General features: G+C 33.9%; 1 long non-coding RNA gene across 1 annotated transcript in view; it reads right to left on the reverse strand.

The window, feature by feature from the left end:
- Nucleotides 1-24,372, reverse strand: part of LOC124646342 — a 58,895-nt gene extending 34,523 nt beyond the window's left edge. The window contains exon 1 of the long non-coding RNA XR_006986324.1: nt 24,188-24,372. This is a non-coding gene — a long non-coding RNA (uncharacterized LOC124646342). The remainder of the gene's footprint in view (nt 1-24,187) is intronic.
- Nucleotides 24,373-25,511: the final 1,139 nt, after the last annotated feature.

Below are 25,511 nucleotides of genomic sequence, written 5' to 3' on the forward strand. Positions count from 1 at the left end.
CACGTAATAAAGTATGGAAATAAACAAAAACAAACTAGGTGTTTGGCGATAAACGTAAACTGCCACCTGAATAGAGGCCAAGTTTTCTGTGTTTTGGTGTTTATTACTTGAAATTCACTTTCTTTTGTACATTTTTACTTGATTTTTATGGATTTAAGTTTATTTGACGGTATGGCAAAGAGAAAAAACCCTGTCCTATTACTTGTATCCGGCTATATTATGGATCGTCAAACACATATACTATTGGCACAAAGAAGACAAGAACTAAGTTTACCAGAAGATAAATTAACCAAAATTGCAGTTTCAAATACATACACCTAAGATCAAACACTTACATACAGACAACAGCTATTGAACCAATATTACGAAAAACTGTAACACATAAACTACGTACTTTTGCCCTCCAGCGCTTTTCATCGTCCAAAACTTTTGATCCGCGAAAACTTTCGGTTCGAACGGAAAATAACTTGTTACTAACTATAATACTTAGTGAAACACGTTTGCAGGCCATAGTTGTGATAAAACTACATGTATTGATAGATTCACAAGCTTTAGATAAGGCATCGGTTAATCTGTCTCTACAGACAATAAACACCTGTGTTGCTAGGCAACGGTCACATTTGTTTTTGACAGTGTCGGTGATGTTATCGGAATGTAGATGTCTCATTGTGGTTTTGTAATATTGCGTCAGATAGTTTGTATATTAAACTACAGCATAGTAGGCGACGTTGGACAGATGAACAGTAGTCTCATAAATTGAGTCTCGTTTAAGAATACGGAACGTTAATGTATTATGTATTATAAAATACATAATTGAGACTATGGTCTCAATTATGTATTTTTCTAGTAATTTTGTATAGTTATGTGGAATGGTAAATATTAGAATCTTAAAGATATCTGAGTCCCAACATCATCAAATAATTCTTAAGTCCCTTCATTATGTTACATTGCAATTAGAATAGAACATTAAAATGCAAAGTCAAAGGCTAAACGGGAAATGTCTTTCCGTTGCATTTGCGGAGTAGAAATCTGCATATACCCACAGCTTAAGCATACACTGTAAATGCTAATCTTATTTTAATCTTTGCAAATTGTGCCACAGTGTTAAGCTTCTAACATTACGTTATCATTTGCAGAATTTTCCTCACCACTTACTATAAGAAGTAATTTTAAACGACTTCATTAAAATTTTTGAAAACACTGCTGATTTCAGTTGTGCTCAAAGGAGATCAGCTATCAGCATATTAAAGTGCACTTGCACATTACGTAGAGCAACTCACTCTTTTCCGTTCACCATTTATCAGCCTACTTTGAATAAAACTTTGACTTCACTCTCTCTTGGACGGCGATCCAACATCACCAGAGAGTACTCAAGAAAATCGCGTCTTTGAAAATAAAGACAGCAATGGAAGTAATTTTGGATTAGGAGCATATTTCACTCTCTATCTCTTCAATATTTTTCCTTTTACACAAATTACCTTACATTACACAACTAAAATCATGAAAATAACTTGCACAGCAACAAACACCAATAGACTAGCTGTAAGAATTAAGAGCATGTTTCTCTCTGTAATTTCCTTGCGTCTCAGCTATTTCCCGGCGTAAGTGTCGCGCGTGTGAACGTAGCCTATAGCTAATATATGACAAGTAATCGACAAGGCTATTAGGGGAGGTGTACACCGCCTTGTGCGCGGATTGTGAAGATAGGATTAAAAATGGGGCCATGAAAACTGAGTGATTTATGGATGAAATTATTGGTCTTGTGATTAATCGGTGTTTGAGATTCTGGTATGTGTAGGATAATACCTATTAAAAACTCGACAAGTTTACAGTAACATAATCAAAAATAAATGCTTGTGTATGTTAGACGACATTCTACGCGTTTCGGAAGGCACGTTTAGATATCGGATTACATAAGTATCTGGATTGAGGAGGCCTGTAGGCAGTCGCTTCATGTATCAAGATACTGGTACTCAACATTCGGTTAAGACTGGAAGCCGACCCCAAGAAAGTTTGGGAAAAGGCTAGACAGATGATGTTACAGTGCGCAAGATTTAATTCAATGTTAAGTAAGGAGTTATATAAAAAAAGGACGCTCCTTTCAAAGTAATTCATTTAAATGTCTTTATTTTAGGGAGATTTCAAACCACACTTTCTTCAAAATCTCTTTTCAAAGCCCCAGTCTAGATACTACGTTCCCGGGCTTTTATAGTAAACATAAATATCTATATACCTACATATATACATAGAATGCCTTCGTACTTGTACTGATTGGTGATGTTCCGCGATATGAGCCTCGAGAAATTCGATTTCAGCGCTGTGATAGTCAGCGAGCGAAAAACTTGCTTGAAGATTTTTGCTGGGGTCTTATTTTTATTGAAATTATTTTTTACGGGGGCCTGTTTCCTGTTTTGTTATTTAATTTTTGGTGACGAAAAAGCAACAGTCGCATTCTATGCTTTGTGCTTGATTGCCGATGTCTATAACTCAAAAGGTAAGTTATATTTTTGAGATATTCTCAGGTATATTTTGTAATGTTAAAGTACTTATAGGTATTTGTTCAGACGTAAGAGTATCTTTCAACAAAACTGAGTGCAGTCAAAAAACCACCATGACGTGGCAATAATAAATATGACAACAAATATTTTTTTATTTTATTTCCTCAAACACATAACATCAAAGAAACTAACAAAACGCTTGCCTCACACAAAGTGGCCATCTACACATGTTCTGCAACATATATCTATAACCTTACAAAACGCCTTCAATAAAGTACCTAAATAAAATACAAATAAAAAAAAACCTCCTACAGGAAATTGGAATGTTCGTAAAACGCGAGGGTATTTTTTGAACGTTTCAGGGGTCACGTGCTTGAGGGTCATACGTTCCTGAACGTAAATATGACAGGCGAGACCTTTCCGGTGAAAGAAATGAATGGGAGAATTGGCAGCCATTTTTTTTTGTAAGAAACTTTGTGAGTAGTGTTTTGTTTTATATGTATAATGGCGTTTACTGTATAAGTTTAATCTAAGCTAATGTTACAAGACTGAGGAGTTTGTTTCAACGCACTAAACTGATGCTGATGGACTATTTATAAAAAATTGACAGTTTTAGAAAGCCTATTTACTTATTGAGGGATGTTACGGGCTACTTTTCATCTAAGTGAACGGAGTAATTCATAAATGACGGGAGTGAGAGCAAGCTAGTTTCTACAATACATATGATGAAATCATTGAGCTTGAAGTGTGGCAAAAAACAATGAACAAATTTTTCTATCAACCATATTTGTAAGGACAAGAAATTAATAAAACACTCAAAAAGAACACGGATAGTGACACATATCAATATTGTCAGACACAAAATGCCATTGATCACTGTTAATAAATATTTCCTGAAATATCATCGAACACTGGACATTAACATAAAAATATCGTATTTATATGAAAATGTTCGGTCAACGTCACATAAAATATTTCACCCTTCGACAGATGACAACTCATATGGTTCAATTCACATCGAAATTATATTCGAGTAAAACCTTTTTAACATGAAAAAGGTAAATAAAAATCAACATTGTCCTTTTGAATATGTTTTGGTCCGGTTTTGTATTTGGCTTTCGTTTTATCCTTCGTTTAGAGTTGATATGAATTTTTGTCTAGGCAATTACCTACGTTACTCATTAGTCTAATGTAATATCAACGATTATAATCACATTAAAGAGCGCATTTCCTCTCAAACATAATGTACAAAAAACATATGGTTTTTTATTAATTTTTATGTTCCATTTTTTGTTCGATGTGGTTCCACTCGCGTCTATGTCTCTCTTATAAAAGTAGCCTTTTCCTTTCTCAGGCTCTAGAATATCTGTACTATTACTGTATCTGTACTGACTATATGTACCTTGGTTAAGTCCTTTTAAGTAAACTAAAACTTTCGCAAAGTATTTCATTAGTAAAAGTAGATGATGCTTACATACATAGCATAGTAAAAGCAACAAAGAAAAACTCGTATTAACTTTATGGCCTAGGTTTTAATCATAGCATAAAATGACATTCAAGTCGTTATCCAGCCATTACTCCTTACATTGTTATCGAATGGAAAAGTGGCTATTTGTTACTAAGTAGGTAACTCATTATTGTCTACCATCTGGGCTCACAAAAACTTCGACTATTAAAACTACTTTCGCGAGCTTTTTATTACGTTTGTACTTACTTAATTTCGAATAAGAGTTCTAATAAATAAACAAATGAATTTTATGTATCCTCTATTATTTGTTGAATCTTTACTTATTTTTCGTTTTTGCTTTTTCAAATATTATAAGGGTGATCAATCTTAAAGCATAATAGGTAGCCATCCATCATTACAAACAAGAGATTTTTTGGTTTGGTTCAAGCAGTGAGGTGTTTTTCTTTATGTTCGTTCTATGAGTAGGAAAAACTGTTTAATTAACAGGTATAGGAATGTTCTATACTAGTATAAGGTCTTGCAATCACGAAAGTAAAGCTTTCGACAACAAAATCGAATGGGATTGAGGCGAGACTAAATCCGTCGGATAACTATCGGTTAGTAAGAGGTGAGGTTAAAGGTATCGTGAAGCCAAATAATATTGATTATCCACTGTAAACTGCACACTAGCCATACATTTTCACCAGTTTAGAATGTACTCACTAATTAAGTATATGCCAGTAATTATTTTTTAATCACTTTAACAGGTCATGGCCGAAGTCCAATAGCAATTTTGACAACTCCATAACTCAAATGGGCAAAAGGCATATTGTAATTAAAACGTGACAAATGACGTCACAAAGAAATAGGTACAAAAGTACATACGTACGACAAAGGTGGGGTTGACCAATTTCAAATATTAGCAAAATTGAGAATTTTCATTAATTTGTGTTTTAGGAAATGAGCCCTTGGTACCAGGGTTGTAGGTATCATCCCAAGAGGGTATACGTAACATGCAACGATAGTTTACATATGGGTTGACATAGGGCTGGTCAAGGGCAGTTTCAAAGAGCCATCGAGGTCCTGTTATGCATAAGCAATTAAAACAATATTGATAGGTTAAAGTCGTTAAGACTCAGTTATTACAAATGGTAGGAGTTTACTTTTCTCATAGTGATAGGTAAGCATACATAGGCTATGATTTGAAATGAGGATCTTATTAGGTGTCTCATAAATACCTGTAACCATGAATATGATCAATCCACCACAATATTTTTAACACAAAATTAGACAACAGATAAGTACACGCAATTTATCAGAAGAAATTGGTGAAATTGCCCGTAAATATCTGTAAACGACAGGTAAAGTTTGCCACCGACAGCCAAGACCTTCATCTCTATGTTAATCTAATCCGAGACACCATTTCTCTAAGACGGCTGTCGTGTTCAGACGATCAAATTCAATCACGGAGCGGTAGCCTGTTGAGGTAGGTAGTTTTGTGTAGCCTTAGAAACAAAAGAGCATCAAATAACCCAAAACTAGCTCTGTGGTTGGTAAATATTATTCCTTAGAAAAATCTTTTGTTGCATTATGTTTTAATAATGGTTACAATCATCTAAAAGTATTTTTAGATCCTTTCTAAAACTAAAACTTTCTGTATCTTTTATTTAAATCAAATTGGTTCAGTAGTTTTGGCGTGAAAGTGTGACAGAACAATTTGCTCCTGAAATTATAATATTAGTAAGAATTTATGATAGCTAAAATATTATGCAGTATTCGCTTTGGCCAACACGAGCATTTGCTGTTACCGCGAAACCAAAATGTCAGCTAATAATTAGCTGGTGTCTATTGGCTTGTATTTCGAAATTCAACAACATTTTCACAGCGTCAACTATTGAGGATAATTTGGGTTTGCATACCACATTTTGTTGGTTAAATTATCACCTCGCTTTAGAGGTAAACTAAAGGATTTTGATAGGAGCTAGCTGCAACTTGATATGTAGAAAAATGCAGACAGCATACATTCGCCCAAGTGAAGTAATATTTAGAATCAGTCTTCCAACTTTACTATTTTTTTGTTTATAATTCGAGTTAAGTGATCTTAGTAGGACATTCTTAAATTTCAGACACCACTAACGGACTTTGACCCTCTGCTATGAAACGACGTGTCACAGAAAACTGTTGATAAATCACTCAATTAATCATTCTGATTGAGATGAGAGTCCCAATAACATTTAATACCTTGGATAAAACATTTTCAAACCAATTTTACATTCACTAAATCCACTCAAATAAATCCGGAACGGCTTTGTCATACAGATTTGAACGCTTCATATTGATCGACACCTCTCACCAGTTATCAAGCATAGACTGAGAGCACACTGCAAACTTTTAGTCGGTCGATAGTTTGTTTGGGCACACAAATAAGTATGAAGATGAATGGTAGTACGCACATTACAGAGATCAGGTATTTACCCAGTATCAGACCGACTGAAAAGATCAGAATCAAGAATATATGCAAAAGAAGAAAACTTGACAACCATCGGCCAACTTTTGGCCGGCTGTTTAGTCTGTAGTTTGCAGGTCCTCTAATTTGGCAATGTACACAAAGCACACTTTTGTGCAATAGTGGACCGTAGCCAAACAGTTGTTATGAAGACTGGTTGACTTACGAGGTTTTTAGGTCATTTTAGCTTAAATAGTGACGTGGGTGGGAATTAGTGAGTCTCAGCTCTCATTTGGTTGTCTTTGGCAGCCGTTACGGGTGAGAAGCCAAAAAGTCTGACAACCAGTCTTTCCAAAGATTGCCTTGGAAGCTGGGTTGTGGAGGTCAGACAGGCAGTTGCTCCATTAAAACTCTCTTAGTTAGCTGTATAGTTGGGAAAAGCCTAGGCACATTATTAAAAACAAAGTTTACATAGGAGGTATAGAAAAACCTTGAAACGTAAAATTCAATAATAATTAAAATGTAACATGAATGAACGTCTACGCCTACAAGCTTTTTTTTATTAGCGATATAGACATTTAATTATCAAATTAATAGTCCATAGCGTAACGTTTTAGGGAATTTTAGTGACGTCATTGCTGTAATTTTCGGAATTGTTTTGAAACCGCAGTCAAACAAAAAAAAGTTGTTCCATTATTTTTGGCATGAACAATACTGTTTTGAATTCACCGAATTTAACTCTTCTGGGCCTTAAGGTACGTCATGAATGTTAGCTGCCGACTGCAACTGCTGACCTCACGAGCCGCGACTGCATGAAATCGGTCGCAGCTACACTGCTAGTTGGTATGTGTTCTTTTTTGATAGGAACTGACTAAAACCCAACATGTTACTTCTTAAGCCCTATATGTTCCAGGGCCGCGGTAACTCTTTCGAGTATATCGCAACCCCGGCAGGCCTTGGCCACTCGTAGTCGCTCTCAGATATCGATAGTTTTCATGCAGCCGCGGAAATTGTAGTGGGCTTTCAAAACTTACCTTTAGTATCCTACTACGTCAAAAAAAGCGCAACTGCAAATTCAACCAAAGCCTCTAAGGTCCATTTTACCTAAGACAGTGTAACCTAGGGCTATATAGGTACAGCATATTCTAATTTGTATGCGTCACTCGCGTGTTCCCTATTACACAGTCTGGGAAATTGGCGAGTGGATAAAGACTTGGTAAGTAGTTCCTGAGGGTAGCGTCAATGAATATGAATGGTGGTATATTCCAATGTAGGCTTCGTTTCTTTTCACGTTTCGGATTTATTTTGCAAAATATTTTGTGATAATTTGCTTTTTGAAGGCGTATTTTTTTAATGTTTGTTTTGTGTCTACTTTTTTAAGTGTAAGTTTATTGTAAATGATGGTTTTTTTTATTTTTGAAAAGCGTGTAGGTATTTAGTTTCTTGCCGGGTCATCTCCACAAGACCCACTTTTTGACGTTTCAAAAGAGCTGTTACATAGACCTACTATATAAAATAAAAAAACTTGACTTTGACTTCGGAAACTTCTCATAAATGAAAAAAAATATACAAAAGATCGTAACGTGGTTCCCCTTTTTACTTTAATTCAATTACTCCTTCGCATAAGGACTCCACATGTAATATACTTAGTACAAATTCTTTTGCATGTAATTTCTTTTCACTAGAAAGTTGTAAAACGTACAGCCGAGTCCTTGGAATCGGTCTTTTGAGTCGCGAGCCAGATTTGCCTACTTATCTTTATTGTTCCGTCTCCAATTCGAGTTTCTTTGGTCGTATTAAGGATTCTATAGACCTCCAGAATTTTTGTTATCCTTAACGAATAAAGCTTTCGCTATCGATTACTTCGGAACAATACTTTGATTTTATTTACGTGGCTCGTGATTGTTATGAGTTTTTTTTTTTTGTATTTCACTCACAAAAAAGGTACTTGTACTGTAGTTTCAATTCTGCCTACGCGACAATGATGACATGTACCTACCATTACTGCTTGAAACCTATTCTCAGGTTATTTTACCATGATGTCGGTATTTTATATTAATAAGGAAAATAGCCACTTATCCATTTACATTCATAACTTTATTTCCCCTCGCCCTATTTAATGTAATTTACCCATTTATTATTTACAACAGTACTTGAAACTACTTACACCCTACCACAAGCAACCTCCAGTCAGTAGCTATTACAGGGAACCATTAACTGTCTACAAACACTGCATTTGAACCGCGAAATCTGTTAGTTAAATCTAGACTACGTACGATAACGCTGTAGTAAACTACACGAGTTTATGTTTAACTGCTCTGGTTAAATATTAGCGTTGGTAATGTAGTTCGGTTGACGTTTGTCTTTGGTTTGGGTTATTCAGTATATTTATTAGTGTTATGTGCATTTATTTAGTTATCATACTTTACTTAATAATACTCTGTATTTTTCATTGTATTTTTGTAAGAACCAATATCTTTATATTGGTTCTTCTATACACACAAACACCCACAAGTTTTCTTTGGTACTCAAAATTCTTTTCTTTTCAGTTATTATAGTAGGTTTGACCAGCTTTACGCTCTGATTACTTCTCATAATGAAATCCTAAAATAAATTCATTCAAAGAAACAGCGCTTCAGCACTTCAAATCCACAATATAAAGCGCTTAAAATCTCTGGTATTTATAAATAAACAATAAAACGGTTTGTAGCACGACCCATTATATTGTTCTCATCTGTACGCTTAATGTTGAATGAATAATGTATGTATTAGATGATATTCGAGGATGCTTTGATCCTGCGTGCCTTATATTTAGTTAATGATGATATAAATAATTATTTTTCAATTTCCTGGCAAGTGGCAAGAAACAAATGATGCGCCATCAATCTCCTGTCGTTAACTTTTCGATTCCTAACAGAAGATACACTAAGGTATAGCCATTGGAGTTCAGATTTGTCACGAGATAAATACCTCTGTTTATCCATTACTGTCATGAAAAATATAAAAAATAGTGTTTTATACCTCTGGATTATATTATTATATCCCTATTAAATAACACTGAGAAAGTTACTTTCTTCTATTATATTGGCCACAGATTTCTAGTCCTACTTATTCCAAATCTTTGCAAGTGCTATGTAAAAGTGGTTCAATATAATTAAATTTTCAGTACACCCCGTTTAAAATTGAGCACCTACTTTTGCCAACATTGTTTGTTGGAGAAACGTGAGTTGAATTGGGTAGGTACCCTAAATTCTAAACCAAATAACCTATATACGGGGGTGGGATTACTAAGGGTCAGGCCAGGTTAGGCACAGCCCTGCATAGTAATTAGCTCATCTGTATCGTATAGCCCTGGTTACCCTTGACCCTGATTCCCATAGTATGGCGTAACTATGGGATTTTTGTATCCGGTCTTTATAAGATGGTAATTTGTATGATAAACTCAATGGTTTTATGTGAAAACTTGGTAAAAGTAAGGGCAAAAACAAAGGATGCGATACAGAAAGATTTTTATGATACGATAATGGTAGACTAGGCTTTTTACGTACGTGTGATTTAAAATGCGTATTTTATGCATTATTATTATATTTTGCAAGTTCATATCATTTACACCAGCTAAACATTTTTCTACTTATTATCTACTATTACTTTCTATTACACACCTTCTGTTAAAGACATAATTATATTATAAATGACTATGTGATAGACCTATAAAAAATTGAACTATATAATTTGCCATTAATTTTTTACACTTTCAGCCAATATTAATTGTTATGGTAACGCTGAAGTACAAATCTTTGAAATGTAAAATGTTGATAACCAAACAAGTTACACAGTAATCTTCTTAATAATTTGCTCTGCATTTACATTGTAATTGTAATTTACCTTTTTTAATGGTTCGTTTACTCCACAATACTCACCAAATATTTACTCCTATTATCCCTTACATATTCGCGAAACTACCCCATTATCTAACTACACGAAATGTTTTACTACTAGGTAGGTACTGGTAGTAAAGGTTGACATTTACTACTAAGACGAATGACGGTTTAGTAGTTATGGCTTGTCATTTCTTTCACATTTGTAATATTGTTAGCAAAGTAATTACTGGAGTTTTATGTCGTTTTATGTATTTTTGCTTAGCAACTAAAATGTTATCATTAAAGTTAGAAAACGCCAATTCCGAAAGCGTGGTTTTTAAAAAAGACTATAGTATTGGAAAAACTTTCATAACGAAAGCTTTGTGTTTTGTGACAATAGCCCAATGGCCAAAGTGTTGGTCTAGCCATCGAGACACGCGTGTTCGATGCCCACTCACTGCACTATTTTGAACTCAAAAAACAAGCGTAATTTAGCTGTTTATAGTACTCGCTTTAAAAATGATAAGTCAACTCCTTGAAAAAAGTCTGAACAACTCCTTTCTTGAAAACACCGATAGATAAGCCTTGGTACTAAATCTTTCCATTATGTAATCTCTTCCACCTCAGCTGCGAATGGGAAACATGATTTTGATTTTAGACGGTAGAAATCCAACTAATCCACCGTGTTCTTCAACTTTTTTTAAAAAAACTTCCTCACTGCAATAAGAAGACTGGAGTTATTCAACTCCGGGGCTTACTACATTTGTTTAGTAATAGTTAAAAGAATGACTGAGGTTTTACACTAAGATTATTTTTTCTCGGTACACTAACAGCGCTTTCCACACTAGCGGATTTTCGTCTGATCCTGAGAGTAGGTTATACTGCACTTAAACGTATTTTTTTGAACGGTAGTCGACAAATTGTGTGTGAGAATGCAATAATTCCAAAATCTTAATCGACCTGTTCATTGAGACATAACTCAGAGCCTTGGTTACCGGCAATAATTCACTCGATTACGTATGGTTAAGCTTTTGTTAGCCACAGTATCGGCATTGGAAAACCAGATGAGATATAATGAATTCCCAAATAAATTGCTGTGACGCTACACAGTCTATTAAAATGCATAAAATATTGGTACATCGTAGAGATCAGTCTTTAAATCTCTGACGTCACGTAATAGAATTGTTTGTAAACACTTGTATTTGATTTTATATATCGCTAGTCTGCTCTGCATCTTTAGAAATGTGATTTTTCATTCATGATAGTTTTTCACTTAATTTAAACTTTTTTTAGTTACTTCATTTTAGGGCGACAGAAAACCTTACGTTGATATGACATAATAATAGTAAACATTGCATATCACTCTCAGTTTAATTTCGGAATTCTGGTAATGTAATAATAACTTTGGGTTGTTTATATTTAAGTTTAGTAATGCTTCCGTGTGTCGCGTAATCTTAGGGTGCGTACACACCTACGTATCTTCATAACATCGTTGCGTATGAACTCCAACGTCTTAGAGTATATAATATGACATTATTTCAACGTCGATTAGGGTTGTCGTACTATCTTCGCAGATATGTATACGGCCTTACAATCGGTAATGTTAGTTTGTTCGTGGTTTGCGACACGGTCTCGGCTTAGTAGCGACTTAGGGCATTTCCTTGAACATGTATTAAGCATGTGTTCAGTAAAGCTTGATAATGAAGTTGGGATTGAAAGTGCTGTGTTGATATTAATTATAATAGAAGGCAATATCATTTTTGAAATTGGAAAAAATATGCCTTAAAATCGAAATAAGAAACAATCAAAAAACCAATAACTAAAACATTTGAATTAAGAACGTTTCTTTGAAAAGCCGTTAAAAGTTGCCCAATAATTGGTTTCACGCAAATTGAATCTGGAATCCAGAGACGAGGAAAAGAATAAAAATAAATGAAAATCAACATTTTTTTATCGCCAGTCTTAAAAGAATGGTGTTACTGAAAACGTTAATAATCCCCCTCGTTCTCAATTAGGGTCTTTATTCGGAACTGAATTAAAATTGAAGAAACGAAGAATTGTATCATTTGGGAAGATATAAATAATTCAATGTCTACTTGACTACGGTGAATGAAAGTTAAATATTTATTAGGGCTCGGTTTGGTTGGGCCTGAATTTGTAGGTCTCTCAGTTTGTACATATATATTAAGGTTGTAAATTAACCCAGATAATTTGCAAAAGGTATAGCAGTTTTTATAGCAATAACGATAGTATCAGAAACTCTTTAATTATATCTCTGAATTTCTTAGATAGCTGGCTAATCGTTAGGTATCCAGATACCACCTTCTAAATTAGGATAATAATATCACAATCTTTTATTTTCAGGCCTATTTGTGAAATAAAGATAACATGAGAACAACCGCTGCCGCGCTCATTGAAGATAAGACAAAGCTTAGCTGTCGTATGACAACGTTTAAGCACACCTAAATCTCTCAACAAGAAGATTATTTAGGACTTACTGTCAAGGAATTAAGCCACATACTTAAGTTATATGATAATGTCTGTTTATTAAAAAGTCACAGGTGCTTTAAATGGAGTTCTGCTATCTATAGTTTAAGTTCAATGTTAATGTTGCCATGTTGCATTGTTAATGAGGCTGTGTACCAAATACCTGATCATCGTTATGTGTGCACTACCATTCATTTGCATACCGATTTATGAGCAAAAATAAATTGCTGGCCGACTAAAAGTTTGTAGTGTGTGGGAGCTCTTAAAATGAAAACATGATTTAAATATAATGCAAAGCCTAAAAACAAATTACTAAGATGATGACAAAAAAAATAGCGTTGTTAGCAAAGCAAGTTAAAGCTTTTTTAAGCATGAGTTTATTTTATGTTTTTTCCTATTATTTTCTCCGTCAAAAATATTTTCCTGTCTTTCTGCCTTTCAAGTTACACAAATATACAGGCTTTTTTCAGAGCAGGTATAAAAATAAATTCACGTCTGTTTTAAAATCATTTGTAAGTTTCCTCATTCCGAACACGCACGTCCATTAGTGCAGTTTTTCAACCGTTATTTTTAAATTACTTTTAAACTCTACCTCGTTGGATTTGCAGTTAATTACTGATTGGACTTGATTTTTAGTTTGATTCACTCTTTTAGTGAAAAGTATGGTATTTATAACGTTTGTACACTTTGTAAAAAAAATATTTTGAGTATTTGAAAATATATAAATCTAAACATTTGAGTTTGAGGCGACTCCATTTTATTTTAGGGAGGTTTTAAGACGCCATATCTAAGCTAAAAATAGTCTCAAAACTTACTCCAAAATCCAAAATTGAAAACCAAAATAAAGCGTGAATGAAGTTTATCTCTTGCAAGTTCTAAATGTAAACGCTAAGTGATTTTTGGTATAAAGCTACATCAATCAATCAACCAGAATACAATACTGCAAACCTGCAATCTTAATAAAATTATTCTGAGTTTGGACTGCATTTGCTTCACATAGCCAATCAATTTTTCGTATGAGAACTGAACTTCTCTACGTGCTATAAAAACTACAATTTGCCCATTTTCATTTTTATAGAATTTATTTATCCTCATTTCAATATATATGCACATTATATAGACTCAAATTTACACTGTATAACATTCACAATAATCGATACACACATAATATCAAAATCTTTCTATTAAATCACAACAGATGGATAAACCAACGAAAAATTCGACACCAATAAACTACCTCAAATCATCACCAAAATAAAACAAACATGTAAGTAATGTGACTTTTCTTACGTTTATACCTTTTCCTTTGAAATAAAAATCCTTTATGACAGGCCTTGATACGTGACGTGGCATCATATAAAGCCTATAACACAACTATGAATTTTATTGTCACTAAAACGAATTGCGATGGAATTGCCATCGTCATCACATAAAGGTTTTGGCACTTTACTCTGGATTGCAAAAAAATCCAGCTATTGTTATTTTTCTAAACATCTCTATAAGACACAAATGTCGTATCTCTGACTACTGAATTACTAAAAGTCATCATTATAGTAAGTAATTAAATAACACTTAACTGAACTTACATTTATATAATCTCGAATTAACCTGGCAATGTATATCTATCACTAGCTTCTGCCAGCAGTTTCACCCGCATCCCGTGGGAACTACTTCCCGTACCGGGATAAAAAGTAGCCTATAGCCTTCCTCGATAAATGGGCTATCTAACACTGAAAGAAATTTCAAACAAACAAACAAACTCTTCAGCTTTATAATATTAGTATAGATACTTCTTGGCTTGGTAAAAAACTTGACTTGGCAATTCATTTCCAATTCAAATAAACATTTTGCACTCGATTAAAATTCAATTGACAAAGGGGTCACGAAGAGTTAAAATAAAAACCTACCGAATATTGAAAACTCGCAAAATGTCGATACTTTTTACGATACATTGAATCCCTTTAACTGTTTTAATGTAAGTAGATAGCTATAACTGAGGTTCACTTGTATAAGTTTTCGAGTTAATTAAATGGAATATGAAAAGAGATACCGAGAGTTTTCGAGAAGTGAATTTAAATGTTTGGACTTATTTAGGGAGTAGTAAATAAGAGGCCATGTAGGTTGGTCTGTCGAACTTTCACGCCAAACCTTAGTGAACTGTTTGGTACTGGACCTGACTGTAACGTGACTTTTTATCCAGTTGCTGAAATTGATGTTCCTGAAACGTGAATAAGTCATATTTAAATAACGGCAGGCAAAAACTAGAATAACGGCGAGCAGGAAAGTGTCTTACATCGATTCAACTTTTTACAACACAGCTGCTAACACAATAAAACGTCATCAAATATGAATCCTTCACTAACATAAAAATATTTGCCGTGCTTCAAATAAACTGAAATCAGGGCAGGAAACCTATAAACTTTTGGAAATATCGTGTCATAGCGCAATGAATCGTAAAAACACGGAATTCCTTAGAACAATTTCCGAGTATTTATAGAAAATTCATTCCTTGGAATTATATTGTTTGTTGTTGAAGAAAATATGGAAGCCCTGTTGTATATCGGTTTTTGTCTTCTGAATTTATTTTCTCTGCAAACCTTACAATAGGGAAATAAAAGAAGTACTTATGAAAGTTTGAATGAATCAGTACAAAGCTTATTGTATTTAGTTTGTTCGGAAATATACTATACCGTTTACGTATTTTATTTCACCGGTAAAAATATGATATAGGCTGGCCTTCAATGCTTATGGTAAGTTTGAATTGATGACATAATTTTGGATTTATTACAGCAGTTTAGAAATGATAGACAATTTAAAGTTAAGATTGTAATATCGATATTATGAAAATCATAGTTTTACCAATACAATAAAATAAGCATCATTACTTTAAGCTAGTTACTACGGCAAGACAAAAATGTAACTTGTGAGATGACGGCAGATAGTTGAGTATGGAAGAAAAAACTGCTGCTGCGCTGACTCCAAATAAAATTCTGATAAGGGCAGGAGGATGATGATGGAGTAAAAGTAATTTCTTCTTCAAGTTCATAACATTTAGCCCCAGAGACTTGCTGACAAACTAGGCAACTAGCAGGTAGTCATGTAAATACTCCGACAACAGAATTACCACGTTCTGCATCAAACATGAATCCAGCCAACCGCAGCCGTGTACTCGAAACATCAAGACAGACAGATATAGGTATATATTATCAGGCTGTTCTGTATTAGACTGTCTATCTGTACTTCTAACTTTTGAAGTGTTTAAAGTGAATCTGATTTCTGAGGAATTTGCTGTTTGGTGTTTAAAATAGATTTGTAGGTTGTGGTATGTTAGTATGTTAGAATTTGCAGATTTTGCAGTTTTTTGATCAATAAAACTTATTACAAAATTTTTGATAGTCATAAAAGCAATGGACATAACATATGAAGTCGATGTTACATATTTTACTAAATATTGTAGATATTATAAAAATATTCTGAGTTATACTTTGCTATCAAAGTTTGTTCAACTATGAAGTGATTTGGGGCGTTGAAAACCTATTCATACGAAAGTCAAACTTCTGTAATACGCGTGCCAAAATCCATAGGTTAGCCAAAACTCGATCCATTCAACGGGAACAGAATATATTCTTAGGAGATATAAAGTTCTACAGATTGTCAATTTTCATAAGATTTAAATAAAAAAGTGCGATGCAAAGTAAGGACACGGGTGAAGCCACTGGCGAAAGCTATACTTACACTATATAGCAAATATATACTAAATAGAGAGAAATGAAAAAAAAATATACCTAATACTCGATCCAAGCTGTTGAACTGATTTATTGCCAATTTCTAATCTAATGTATTGCTTCGAAATTTCAAGACCCAAAACCAAAGAAAAATTGGTCCTACAACCAATAAAATATTGCGTACAAGATTAACTTTTGCTCTAAACATATTTACAGACTCATTAAACATCTAGACAGGCCAGTACTCGAGTTCTAAGTTACTGCTCAACGCAATATCGCTAAAAGTACCTTTAATCAATATCGGATGCCAATTAATATACCCCAGATTGCCGTCCATTGTGGCTCTGATTAACTTTCTTGCGAGTTTCAAGATGGTCTGTCTATACTTTCGATGTGCTCTGTAATTCTGATGATGGCCTAGTAAAAATGGTCCACATTATAAAAGATGACTTGGCACAGACATTTTGAACAAAAAACCCTTCTTATTTGTTCGCAATACATTTTTTTTTGTGGCATAATACACAGATCTGCCAGAAATAATACACGAGTAGAGAATAAGACACGAACGGAACAAGTATACAGTATATAGGTACTACATAATGTATAATGATAAATTCATTGCTAAAAGCCTGATGGCAAGAAGCCAGGGTCATCTATTCCGTGACCATCTATTACACAACGTAAATATTAAGCACTCGGTATATTTTATTTTATGGACGACAATGGGCACTTAAATGACTGATGATCGAAAACAGTAGTAAAATATTGAAAAACCCTTTTTCGAAATAAGGGATGGTTTTCAGTGAAGTAAAATACTTATCATGAATGCAGCTAAGTATCAGTGATATTTATATGCAGCGATTGCATATCTGACCTCCGCATCCCAGTTAACCAGGCAACCCAATATTTCTAGCAAAGACTGATTGTCATACTTCCTGGATGTTACCCGTGACGACGGCTAAGTATGTTGAAATGAAAGCCGGGACATGCATGCTTTCTAAAACTATATAACAAGGAGTTGGCCGAGTATCAAAACAATAGTTTTAATTATATTCAAGGTTATCGTTTCTTGTTTTGCTGTCAAGTCATGCATCCTTAATACCTCCTTACGGGTTGACCTTTGGCGGTATCTCGGTAGCCCAATTTCGGGTCGGCTTGGTTTGCATAATCTGGATTACACTGCCTGCGATGTTGTCAACGGTAGTTGTGTACAACGGGAACAAAAACAGTGTACCTATAAACTTATACCCACCAAAAACATTAAATGTAAAAAAAAGCCAATCCTCTACGCAATTCCTCCACCGTAAAAAGTTTTGAGATCGCATAGAAGCCAAGTCCTGTTCAACTTTATTTGTAATAATAAATCAATATTTTGTGACTCTATCAATAGTTTCGTTCACTTTGCTTCTATGCGATCTCAAAACTTTTTACGGTGGAGGAATTGCGTAGAGGATTGGCTTTTTTTTACATTTAATGTTTTTGGTGGGATCTAATTTATTTTTGTAGGTATCTTTCTTCTCTAAGTATATAATAAATTAAATTAACTTACATGCAACTAACTAAATATATAACAAACTAAATATGTACACCTCTAAAGTAGCACGTAAACAACATTTTTTTTTAATAAAGTAAAAAATTTTGAAATTGACGAATTTTTGAATCGAATATCTTTAAGAATAAAAGAGATTTATTTCAGAGGTAGATGGCGCAATCACATGAAATTATTAGTTTTTTTTTAAGTACTACTTATACTAAGCTATGTAACGAAACCATAGCGCGATTTAGACCAGGACAACGCCATCTATCGAGCGAGCATGGAGTATTCATCGCACTGCATTAATATGAAAGATTTTATCATTATTCATTTCATTTTAACCTAGCTTTTTTATTCATATGTATGTATATTTAATACATAATAACAATATACCACACTACGTAACAATAAAACAAATAGTAACATTTTGTACATAAATAAATAACAAAGTTATCAATGCAGTCAAAATTCATACACAATGTTCTTGAAAAACTGCAAATATAAATTTGTTTTCTATTTTTTTATTAAGTTTTAAGGTTTTTATAATTTTCCCTTTATATGTAGCTAATAACCTATCTTGGTGCCAAATTTGAAGGTTCTAAGTTTGCTAGAAGTACCTTAGACTTTTGATGATCGGTCAGTGAGTCAGTGACAAAATGGTGTAACTTTGATCGCTCATAACTCGTAAACTATTTATTCAAATGTCTTGTAATTTTGAGACTGAGCTTGTTCTAATACTTACTCTTGGTCATCGAAAACCTAAACTCCTAGCTTTGTTCACATGGAAGATACAGGGGGCTGAAATAGCCGCGAAACGCTCCGAGAAAAGATGGTACGGCCGTGCCCGCTTTGCTCGAGTCTTGGCTGGGGCACTGCCGTGCCCTCAGATTATTAATATTTTGGAACGAATGAAGTCATGAGATCTTGGAAAGTATCAATGTTTACAGTAGGTGTCGATGATGAGATTTTGTTTTTATAAGGACTTATTTAATTTCAAAATTGATTAAAGAACATTAAATGACAATATTGTAATATTTTATGTAAACAACCATAATAGGACTTTTAAACATATCTAGCGATCAGTTGGTTTAATATGTATACGCAAAGGTAAACTTTAGTTTATTTCCATACCATGAAAACGCGTGGAAAATATGAGGCTCGCGATATGATTGAAAGCAATAACAATTGAAGAAGACAATCGACTATCGTTCAACTCAATATTCCGGACGTCACTGACAGTACATCATTTAGTTGTGTAAGATCCGTTTTAAGATCCGTTTGCATCTAAAAATAACCGGAGCCGTAAATCCAGATTCGGTCGAACGGATTTTACAAGAGAATTTCGATTTGGGAACTTTATGATCTTTAGGCGAGATTTATAGTTATTTATATCACTATTTTCACGTCTGTTTTTCTATAAATACAACGCGATATTTCTTCTGTTACCTGTTTCTGAGTAAATGTTGCAGTTTTTGGAAGAAGTGTAAATAAATTGGTTTGTTGCGATTTGGTTAATGCTTAATGTGTGTCTTTAGAGTTATTTATGCGTAGTTTCGTTTGCATAGAGTTTGTGCTAAATGAGAGAGAGCTCTAACTGTTTATGTTTGGGGCGTTAGCGGAGCGCGTGAGACATAAATTTTGAAGAAAGGCATCGTTGAAGCTCGTGTACGGTGATAAGTTTACATAGCTACAATATGCCACTTAGCGACTTTGTATTAATACGCTTACATTTTTAACACCACCTCATAAAAATACGTGTTACTGATATGTATGGTACCTACATTATGTTTACTACGGAATATGAACGCTACGGAAAAAAGGGGCATTGAGAGAGGGAATGGCAATTGGTTGATACGTGATGAAGATGATAAAACAAAAACTGAGTTTAAGAATTATCCATAACTTTTAAGGTAAAAAGAATTAGTTACTTTATTACTTACTGTAGTGTATTTTAAACTTTCATGCTCAAAAATTGCCACAAAAAAATCTTATTGTGAAAACGTCTTTTAACTCAGCTTACACAAAAAAAATGTTCACACATGTAGGTACTGCATGTAGGCTTTCAAGGGGTGAATCGAATTTGGTCCCCCAAGGGACTTTGTGTGATTTATCCGATATAAAAACGTGTGAGCCAATAAACAAGAAGGATCTTTTTTCAAATTGAAGTAGAAATAAATTTTGATTATTGTAACAAAATTGGAGTACAATTTCATCCCGATAAATAATGACATATCGATAAGACTATTATATTTTTTTGTTTTATTAGTTTATAAACGTAGTTTTAATGAACCTATGTTATACAAATAATAATATACATACTATGACCAATATCAACTAAAGATGTAATACTCTAACTAAAGAAGTAACAACATCAAACTTTTGATGCGCATTTGTCTCACAACTACGCAAAGGAAAACAAATTAGTATTTGCCAAATAAACAAAACATAATCGTAAGTACATTTCACTATTTTCTTCAGCTTTCGAAACAACCCATTTTTCTTGCAATAATTAAGTTATTTACCACACAATAACTCAATTCCGAACTCCATCAAAACTTTTGACATTTGTGTACGCGCGCGAAAATCAAACACCAATTTACAAAGAAAAAAAAAATGAAAAAGATAAGTTGCCCCTCAATTTATGAATACATGAAAAAACTGTACAGCTATTAATCAAATAGAATTTACGATCGTATGCCGCGAAAAAAGTTTTTTCGAGTTTTTTTTTTCGATATATTGAAATATCAGTTTGAGCGAAGTTTACATTTCTAGTGCTGAGAAATTTATTGCCTAACGCTGTGGTCTGATGATATCAAAAAAGCTTAAGCATCAATACCTATCTGTAATTGGATCTTGTTATCGAGTATTGAGGCATCGAGGAGACTTTAATCTGTCACCGTCGAAATACAAATATAAAGGTTACGGCATCTTTTAATATAATATTTATGTTTTTGTAACTTACCTGGCTGTGTACTGTGAGAGCTTTTCTAGCAAGCAAACTAACTTACCGTAACGAGAGCCGTTCAAGAAAAACGCAGGCTATGAATTCCTATTAGATAGCTTTGCAAAAAGATAAAGTGTGAATTTTATTTTGAAATTGTGGTAAGTTATCTCTAAGCTGTGCCATAAAAATAGCGATTTAATAAAACTCAGAATTATTATAAAGACACAAAATAATTCATCACGTTTATTTTCTTATAAGATTTTTTTACAATTTTGAAAACATTATTAGGTACTCCTTCTAATAGGCAGTCTTATGAATAGAAAGATAGATCGATCGATCCCCTGCTATCTGATCTCGAAGCCAAGTATTACGTAGTCCAAATAGGTACCCCAAAAATCTTACTATGAAACATAAACAAAATAATTTCCGACTACAAGATGTGGGGTAAAACGCAAACTGATCAATCCATCACCGACTCGCTGTACCTGTCAATGATAATGATCGATGTCCCCCAGACATGGTTAGCTAACTCCTCTTTCAAGTCCATGAATTTGGGGGCAAAAATAAGGAAATTGGGGAGAATAATTAGGACATCCAGTTATTTTCTGCGGCTGTACTCGCATCCTGTGCCCCCAAGGTAGCTTTTACATATATTACATACTCTGGTTGGTTCGTTTGGTAGATTAATGAGAATAATTAGAAGGAAGAAGGAGTACATAGTGCCCACAGTTTTACCTGTAGCATGAGCCCCTTAAAGTAGCTTTTATATTACTCTAGTTTTATTACTGTCCAGCAAATTACCTCAAGTGTGAAAGACTGACAAACTTTGACGCATCCAAACTTTCTCGTTAATATAAGTGTCATGAAATTGTACATTTTTGTAAATAAAAGCATTATACCGCTCCGTTATATGCTTAATATCGCTTGCAGTAATAACTAGCGAAGTTCTGATCAAATAAATCTGAAATATATTTTCTAAAAAAAAGTAAGACGACACTAAGTCCTATGGGACTGGTTCGAATTTTCGGAGAAAGATTCGTGACGTAGGCGATTTTTGATTGGAATATTATCATTTCGAAGTCAAATACTTTTAAAATTGAAGATTTTATTTGAGATCAGGCATTTCTGAATAGCACGCAATTTGCATTTTGAACATCAATTTTGAATTTTTGGTAGAAATATTTAAAACTTGACTTTCCAATTATATCGTACGATCTTGCGACCAAATAAATTCATATTGATTCAGATGCAGACATATTAAATGCAAACAAAAGACAAAAGCCGACATCCCACCATCCTATTCGATCCTACCTCAGGTATCGATTATTCACCATCGTATCAATTTCATAGCCAATTAAGTCACTAGCGCCTAGATACATAGGTATATCCATACACTACAATATGAACATGACCGCACTACCCTTGACAATATACCCTGGTGGCTTAACATGTCGGTGTTTGTTTACCATTTAACTTATTAAAACATAACATGTAAGTAAAAACTAGCGGCCTTATTAACCACTTCAGGCTCAAAGAAACGAATTGGTTTCATAAAGCTCATGCTATTTTCAACTCTAGTGCAAGGACTTAAGGTTCACTAGTGCAAAGGTTTTTCGTTATTTTAATCTTGGCGGACTTGACTAGTTCGCTAGTGCTGTTGGTAGTGAAATCCGGTAAAACGGAGAACCTTTTCGCTACTTACAGAAGTTAAGCGCTTATTTCAACACCTCCAAGTTTTCCAACTCATTCGTAATTCAAATTGCGTTCCAATTCTGAATTCGATCGTTCAGCACTGGCCACTGTTTCATTTTGTTTTTTTTTCTTGAAATAAAGGAGGATTGTTATTACCATGCATGTGGCTTTAATATTAATATGGAGGTCATATAAGTTATATGGAAGTAATAAAATGTGCCAAACAGCCGCATAGAGCAACTTGATCTGATAATAGAATTCCTTTGAACCAATCTCGCAGATGCTCACAGCCCGCAAATATGATTATTTCCATATTTGGAAAGGTTATTACGTTTTTGTAGGCTTTATGTAAATAGTGTTTTGGACGAGAAATAATGACGGTTTCATTATTTTCTCATCGTAATATTTATGGAGGGGATGAAAAATAATAACAGTTTTCGTACTTGGTATTTTGCCATTAACGTTACGTTTTCTTAGATAAAATCGTTTATCTCCTGTAGAGGAATTTTATATTTATTTTATGATTCGAAGATACAATGGCTTCGAACTTAGGATAATGCGGTCAAAAGCTTACAACCAGCCAATGAGGCATACATGTATAAATATAATTCTTTACTTGCATGAAAGTTTTTTTCTTCGAAAATCTTTTAGAGTTCCCAATATGTTTTCTATTTCTTACCCGAGAGGATTTTTATTAATAGACTTAGTCATTGACAACAAACTATTGGCAACAGCGTAGGAAGAACTTAGTATTTACATTTTTAGTATTTAAATACATATAATGTCAAGGCTAACTACTTAACACTATTAGATGCTCCTTTTGAATTCCTGCTGCTTAAAAAATGCATGATATATTCATAACTAGCTGGTGCCCGCGACTTCGTCTGCGCAGGTTTAGTATTTCGAACAATATGTTTACAAATTGTAGCCTATGTGTTATTCTGATGTATAAGCTATATTATTGTAAAGTTTCATTAAAATCCATTCAGTAGTTTTTGCGTGAAAGAGTAACAAACATCCATACATCCATACATACAAACTTTCGCGTTTATAATATTAGTAGGATGATGCATCAATGGTTCTTAAAATACCTAGAAATAAAAAAATAAACACCATAACCGATGATAATTAGGTGATGCATACGTATTTATTTATGTACATAGATTATACTGCTGACTTGTTCGTAACATTATAGTATCACCTTAAACAAATAAGTTTTTAATAACGGTCAGTATAATTGGATAAAAATAAAAAAAGGCAATTCAATATTTGAAATACCGCCTATTTACAGGGTTAAAATCCGCCTGTAATGTAGATATCTATTAATGCCTTATGATTTCAATACATAACGATATGAATTGGACACTGAACATTTTAATAAGTTCTACCTGAAAGTCGAATAAGTTTTGGTATCTAAAAATAATAATTGTAATGTAACTAAATACAGATTAAATATAAACATACCACGTAGCACCGCCACTATCTACATAAACTTTTAATTAAACAAAACTTACAAAGTTACAAACTTTTTTAACAAAAAAAATACCAACAAACCTTCACATATTCCGTTAAAAGCGCACACAAAATAATCTTTAACTAGTTCACTAATACACTTGGTTGCATTCAAAAACACCGCTCACAAAAAACCGCGACGGCTTTACGTAACTCGGAACGCTCGCGGTTCCACGGCCCGTGCTTACGGCGAAACGTTATCGGCGCGTCTGGCGTTTTCGCCTCACGCCGACCCCTTTACAACTACTTCTATAACTGCATTGCGCCCGTACAAACCCAAATCGTTCATTATTGCCACTTAATTATCTATCTTCGATGGGAAAGTTCGAACGAAAACTATTGCAACGCTTCAACCAGCTTTGCCCCTCGTACCTTTAATAATTGCAATTATTAAGCTCAACGGAGTTCCTAAAGCGGATTGTTATCGCCGTAACCGGACGGAATAATCCTTTTCGACTAATTAACTGGCGGTAAAACTGTTATACTTCTTTTTCATGTGCTGTTACACTTCAATCATTGTAAAGCTTAGTAGATGCCTAATAAAGCTGGGCTCGTTTCGCCTAATGGCCAAGATTTGAGTGGCGGCGTCATAACATGATATAGCTTTATTGCAGTCATTCGGCTTTCCTTGCCTTTTGTGGTAATTTAATCGTTTCCCGGATTCCCCTGGCGAATTAATGTTGACTGTTTTCATCCGTTTTGTCCGCTAATGAAAATTAGGGTTGTTTTTCTGTTTTCGTTTGTATTTTTGACCCTGACGAGTTTAATTAAGCGTCGTATGGTAATGTAATAATTAACTGCTTTATTCAATTACTTTTCGTTTTTACAGCCTAACATTTTTCCATTTGAAATCGATGCATCATTTTTGCACTTCATTATTAATCTTACATAGTTCATATTCAAACACAACACACACAGAACATTAAACACTTATTTCAAATACACACAGCACACACCAATCATCTACTCGACGTCCGTGCGTCATTTTCGGGATCCAGCAGAATACCAGCGTCAGGTATTCTACCTGACACATGCTGAGCTGGACTCCCATTCGGTGCAAGCGTAAGACACTGCGCCACGCCGTTAATTTTTGTATTTTATGTTTGTCTTTCTACCCACTTCTTGTTTTGTTTTATTTCTTATTGTGTATCTTTATGGTGTCTTGTCGTTTGTCCGAATAAATGTTTTATCTATCTATCTTATCTATCTATCTATCTATGTATTATTATTTTGTGGGGTAATTTTTACTTTTATACTATTTTTTCACTGATTAGTATCAAATTACGAAGGTCAACGTTTTTCAAGAAAAATACACGAAATCTTGAATAAAAACTTACAAAAATAATCTTTCAATAAATAAGATTTT

This window comes from Helicoverpa zea, chromosome 3 (assembly GCF_022581195.2).
Source record: "Helicoverpa zea isolate HzStark_Cry1AcR chromosome 3, ilHelZeax1.1, whole genome shotgun sequence".
Taxonomy (NCBI): domain Eukaryota; kingdom Metazoa; phylum Arthropoda; class Insecta; order Lepidoptera; family Noctuidae; genus Helicoverpa; species Helicoverpa zea.